We start from the raw sequence: 6282 nt of genomic DNA, 5'->3' as shown, positions 1-6282 counted from the left end.
ATAGTCAATCTCTTCAGGGCCTCCTTAGAATGCTCTCAGGGAGCCTAAGCACAAGGTAGACCTAAGAGGTGTCTAGGAAAGATATCCACAAAGAGGGCACATTCGAAAGGGAAAGACAGCTTGGCAGTTCCTAAAATGTCACTGTTCATGGCAGCATTTCTTAGGATGTTCTTGGTTCCACTTAAATCCTTGGGCTTGGGTCAGAATCTTCAGATGGGGTCTCTTGTATCCAGACAGGGAATTTTTTCTCAGAATAAACAAGATGTTCAAAGCAGACATGCAACACTATTTCAAATACTGAGATGGGCAGAGGAATACAAGCAGAATTAATATGGCACTAAGTGTAAGGACTGGGGATAACTGGCCCCCTGAAGACACTGATAATAAGACCCTGAACACCAGGGCTGAAAATATCCAGAGTAGCTTCCAAAAGCCCTTGGCTGACCTGGTTGACTAAGGTGACCTTAACCTTGGGCAGGTCACTTAACGTCTTTGGACCTCAAATTTCTTTATCTATTTAAGATAATTGATAACCTCTACAGCCCCTTCTGACTCTGACATTCTATTGCTCTGAGGATAGGGTCTGAGTAAAAACAATTTTAACAATGTGGAGCCCAATAGTGTGTTAGTTACTAGACCCCAAGCAGGATGGAGGCACCCACTGATGGCTTAGGGAAGGTTTGGGAGCTGTGGCTCATTCAAACCTTAGTTTGTGGTAAAGGAGGGCATCTGAGTTCATTGGCTCCTTAGATTTTGAATGGAGGGGCTGGATTTTCTCAGTAATGTTAATGTTCTCATACTATAGAACTCTGAGACAAGCAATCATATTCAAGTGGAGATGTACTGGGTAGCTGTAGGAGAGTGGAAAGAGGTGTTAAGAGATCTTGTTTGTTTCAGATTCTGGCCCTGTCATTTACAACTCACTGTCATACAAGCTCTTCTTGGAACCTCATCTTCATGTTTTATAAAACAAGGACAACACCTTCCATACAATGTTGGGAGGATTACTTAAGAAAAAGTGAAGATCACGTAACACAGAGTAAATGCCCACCAAATGTTAAGACTGCATCAGATCTTGCCTAAAGGGGGCACCTGACTAGCCCCATCTGTTGAGTGTGGGGCTCTTGATCTCACGACATGAGTTCAAGCCCTATGTTGGGCATGGAGACTATGTTTAAAAAAAAAAAAAAAAGGCTTGCCTAACTGCAAGAGTTTATACTATGGAAGTCCTGATGGCAGCCCTCATATCAAAGCTTCCCTTCCTCACTTCTGTCTACATCCTGTATGGAAGGTGACTGTGTGCTTGGTCTCTGTCAGGCCTCTTCTGATTCTAGGATAGTGCTGGGTGTTCCACTGCAGGTTCATCCCTGAGGCTCACTCCAAGGCCAACGGCTGGAAGCCAGGAAAACCAACTCATCTGAAGTACTTCTACATTGGAAACTGTTCTCCACCCTTCATTCCCAATGCCACTCTCAAGGTGGGGCAATTCCTGCTGAGCCAGACTCTTTATGGGAGATGCTTTGAAAAGTCATCCTCAGAGACTTGGTTCCTCACTGATCGATAGCGAATATAGTGAAGATAGTTAAGTATCTCACAAGCTACTTGTGAGAGTGAAAAAACCGTGTGTAATGAGCCAGTGGTGTCAGACAACACGCAGTCATTCAGCAAACGTGAGCTCCCTTCTCCCTGGCAACTCCTTTGCCTAAAGGAACACTGGAGAGAGAAGAGAGTGAAAGGGAGAGGCAGGTTCCAACTCTCTTATCAAGTCTGAGATGGTTTTGTGATGAATTTTCCAGACATAAAAGCCACCTTTCTCCAGTAGGTCTACTGTGAGCCACTGAGATGGAGAGGGTGGTCAGTGGTGCTGAGCATGGACTGGCCAAGATTCAGGTCTCAGCAGACATGTTCTTTGGAGTGGAAGGAAGGCCCTATACTGGACGTGCATTCTGATAGCTTCCCCCATCTGTTCTGCCCAATCCTGGCTTCTTGGAGCTGGGGTGGAAGAATTTCCCCTGAAGGACAGCAGCCAACACCCTGTACCACCCTTCTTGGGCAACTCTTTGCCACACAGGAATCTCTCTCGCCTGTTTCTTTCAGCTGCCTGGGAACCAGCTGCCAGATTTTCAGTTTGGGCTCAAGCCCCGCTCACCTCGTCCCTCCCTGAACCTGCCCAGAGTCCAGCAGCTGGTCTGGAGTAATACCATCCTTCCAGCTGGGAACACTCTGAAAACCCCAGAGCTTGTCGTGTCAGCCGGAGCCCGAGAAAGCCAGCTCCTGCGGTTGGCATAGTTAGTGCAGAGCCAAACGTGGGGCAGGACCTATTCCCCCGCGGGGGCCCTTCCAGGTCCTGCCTGGGGCCAGCCAGGAAGCTCGGGATTAGGCTGGGGACATGCGTGGGGCAGGTTGCCAGATAAAATACAGGACGCCCAGTTTTGAATTTCAGATGAGCGAAATATTTATTAGCATACGTATGTCCCATATATTTCATGGGACAGACGTATACTTAAATTAAAAAAAAAATCTTAAATTCAATTTTAATTAGCCGTCCTGTATTTTTATTTGCTAAATCTGGGAACCAGAGGTTGGCCTAGGGCACTTGGGACAGCCCCCGCAGGAGGAGAGGCTGCTCAGGAGCCAAGAACCGGCTTGGGGATCCCGCACCGGGCCCCAGCAGCTTCTCCCGGCTGAGGGCTGCTGCTCCGCGGGACCGTGGGAAAGTCTCTTTCCGGAGGAAGGAGAGCCTTGGCCTGGCCCTATTCCCGCTCGCCTCGAGCTTCAGTCGGCGCCCGCGGGTTCTCCCCAGCTCGGCGGCCGACCCTCCCGCCCGCCCACGGGCCCTCGCGGCTCCCGGCACCTCCTCACCGCTCCTGGCAAGCCCCGGCGGTTCGCGGCCTGGGGGCGGCGCGGCGCGAAGTGCGCAAGCGCGGCGGGCCGGTGGGCGGGGCGCGCGCGCGCGGGCGGGAAGAACGCCGAGCGGCCGGGCGTGGGCGCCCGCGGAGGTCGACGTCCCGGCGGGCAGCCGGCGGTGGGCGTTGCTGCTGCTGCTGCCCCCGCGCCATGGAGGGCTCGGCCGTGGCAGTCTGCGAGGTGATGCCGGGGAGGGAGAGAAAACAGAAGACACTCTGGGAAGGGTTTTGTGAGGGGTCCGCGAAGTCTGGGCAGAGGGGTCTGGGAGTGCCTGAGGTGGGAATGAGGTGCTTCGGTGACAGCCCGCCGGCCCCACACGGGGCTGTGAGGAGCTAATGAGGGGGCCCCGACGTAGAGAGGAACAGCCCCTCAGCTGGGGGGACGCCCCACCTGACAGCCCAGAAAACCGGGGCCCCGGAGGCTGAAGTGCTGGCCAGGCATTAGCGGATCGGGGGAGGGCGTGGAGAGCACCCGGGGAGCCCCCCCCCCCAACCCCGGGCCGAGGGGGCGCGCACGAAGGTCGCCTGGGCAGCCGCGGGCAGAAGGCGGGAGCAGTGTGGGCGCAGTGGCAGTGAGCGAGAGTCGCGTGCAGCCGGCCGGTGGGCCACGGCGTGGGGCGCCTTTCTGGGTGGGGCCCCGAGCCGTCGGAGGATGGATGGCCCCGGGCCAGAGGCCTCCCGGAGCTCCGACCACCCCGCGGGCCCGAGAACCTTCCGCCCTGGGGGGTGGGGCGGAAGGCCCGGCGCCGCCACGCCACGTGGGCTCTCCCGGGTCGGCACCTTGCAGCCGCCGCCTGATGCGATTCTCAGGCACTGGTCTTGAAAGGGGAACGAGGCAGAACAGAACCACAGGCCAGACGGGGCTGACCTGAAGGCACGCGAGAGTTCGCCGGGTGCTCTTGCCTCCTCCGCTGTGCTCGAAGGAATTGGAGGATTCGATTTTACAGACGGCCGACGCTAGGCTAGAACCGAGGGCTTCTGACTCCCCGGCCGGTGTTCTTTTCCCAACCGCGCTCTCGCGGGTGAAGACCGTGCGGGAAAATCTTAACAGAGGGGAGCACGCTGCGTCCGACGGTGTGTGAAGGAAGGGGTTAGATTGCAGGAACGCCTGGAAACCATTTTTATAAACTCTGGTACACATTAGGATCTTCATTCCCAAGGTCTCTTACTGAGATCTGTTTGCCTTTAAGAAAAGGGGTACTTGGGGCGCCTAGAGGCTCAGTCGTTGAGCTTCCTTTGGCTCAGGTCTTGATCCCAGGGTCTTGGGATCAGCCCCGCCTCGGGCTCCCTGCTGGGCAGAGTGGGGTGGGGTGGGGGGGGGAGCTGGTTCTCCCTCTCCCACTTCTGCTTGTGTTCCCTCTCTTGCTGGGTCTCTCTGTCAAATAAATAAAATCTTTAAGAAAGAAAGAAAGAAAAGGGGTAATAATCTTCCCTATGGTACCTGAGTGTGGAAGTGAGAGTGTACTTTCATAAGTGATGGAGTTAAATACAGTATATTTTAAATTTGTCTCATCAAGATTGAATGTTTTGTCTAGACATCTTGGAAACCTTAAAACTTACATTGTGTGCAGTCTTCACTGCAGATGAACTTATTCGAAATAAAAGCTAATGGCTATTAACCACTTACTATTATATACGCAGAGCACCGCGTTAAGCACTTTGCTCTTATTTTGTTTACATTTCACAGAAGCCATACCTGGTAGTTTTGTCTTCATTTTGGTAAGTGAGGAAGCTGAGGTAGAGAGGAGTTAAATAACTTGCCCAAGGTCACATGGCACATCAGGGATTTGGACCCAGGCATCTGCCTCCAAAGCCAGTGCTCTTAACTTGTATTCTGATCTTCAGAAATGATGATTTAATGAAAGGTAAAGATGATTCATAGCTGGATGCTAGTCTTATTCATAATCTTCATATTGGTTTTTACTTGGGGAGAAAAAAAAGAAACAGGAAAAACAAACTCCTACACAATTTTTCCAAATTATTATTTCCAGATGAACTTACCCTTTGAATAAAGCAATTTATTGTCTCCATTTCCTGTCTTGTTGGGCATTTTGTTAATTTCCTTTGTCTCCTTTCTTATGTCACTTTTCTAGTTGTTTCTTCTGTAGACACAATGCTTTGTTCTGAACAAAATCTAAATCTGACATTTTGCAAGCAAGAATATTTTTTGGAAATTAAGATTGTTAACTGTGTCATAAATTTGATATTACCTTGATTTCTAAAGATTTGTTTACTTTGAATTGTGCCCTTTTCAGATTTTGAAATATTTAATAATTCACTGGAAGTGTGAAACAGCAGGAACATCAAAGGGAGCATTGCTAGAAGGACAGCTAGTGATTTCCATGGAAGCATTAAATTCTAAGCACCAAGAAAATACTCTTCATTGTGTAACAACTAGTAAGTAGATGAAGAAATACTGATTTTTCTCTCTTTGTTTTGTTATGATTTGTTATATTTAACTTAAAATTTTAAGTTAGTCAAAATCTTTTATCAAGTTATCACTTCAGGGTTATTCCATAGTTAAAATAAATAATTATGTAACAAGTATCTGGTGATAGATTTACAAGTGTGTTATACAGGAAAGGTGAGTACAATGACTCAGAAGACCATTAATTTTACTGGCTTAAGAATTCTTAGAAACTTAAAAAAAAATTCTTAGAAACTGTCTCCTTGCTCTTGGTTTTAACCTCCTCTTTCATAGCAAAATTATATTACATTGAATTTTATCCTCTTTTACATGTCCAGCCTTTGGTAGTTGGAAGAGAGACTTCCAAAATAAAAAGGAGAAGAAATAATGATGAACAGTGCATACCTTAAAAATCCCAACTTGCAGTTAGTTTGAAAATAAACCTTTTCTATTTGGCTCTTTTTAAAAAAAATATTTTATTTATTTATTTGACAGACAGAGATCACAAGTAGGCAGAGGCAGGCAGAGAGAGATAGGGAAGCAGGCTCCCTGCTGAGCATAGAGCCTAATGTGGGGCTCAATGACAGGACCCTGAGAACATGACTGGAGCCGAAGGCAGAGGCTTAACCCACTGAGCCACCCTTCCATTTGGCTTTTATCCCCTCATTATTTCTGCATATACTCTTGAGGGAAGGGTGATACATGCATTAATTGTCTCTGGAACAACTAATTTTCTTCAGCTTTTGAAACAATAACTTGTTTGGGTGTGTGTGTGTGTGTGTGTGTTTTGAAGCAATAACTTGTTTGGGTGTGTGTGTGTGTGTGTGTGTGTATCTAGGTTTACTGTAACTTGTTTGGGGGTGTGTGTGTGTGTGTGTGTTTTGAAGCAATAACTTGTTTGGGGGTGTGTGTGTGTGTGTATATCTAGGTTTACTGTAACTTGTTTGGGGTGTGTGTGTGTGTGTGTGT

At 48.8% G+C, this 6282-nt stretch overlaps 1 long non-coding RNA gene across 1 annotated transcript in view; it reads left to right on the top strand.

Moving 5' to 3' along the window:
• The first annotated feature begins 2962 nt into the window (after positions 1-2962).
• The window catches only part of LOC132018097 (uncharacterized), a 19287-nt gene continuing 15967 nt past the window's right edge, over positions 2963-6282 (top strand). Inside the window, exons 1-2 of the long non-coding RNA XR_009404450.1 lie at positions 2963-3087; positions 5162-5303. This is a non-coding gene — a long non-coding RNA (uncharacterized LOC132018097). The remainder of the gene's footprint in view (positions 3088-5161; positions 5304-6282) is intronic.

Source organism: Mustela nigripes, chromosome 1, assembly GCF_022355385.1.
Source record: "Mustela nigripes isolate SB6536 chromosome 1, MUSNIG.SB6536, whole genome shotgun sequence".
NCBI lineage: Eukaryota > Metazoa > Chordata > Mammalia > Carnivora > Mustelidae > Mustela > Mustela nigripes.
Note: the sequence above shows the minus strand (reverse complement) of the source record. Positions and strands in the feature narration are given on the sequence as shown.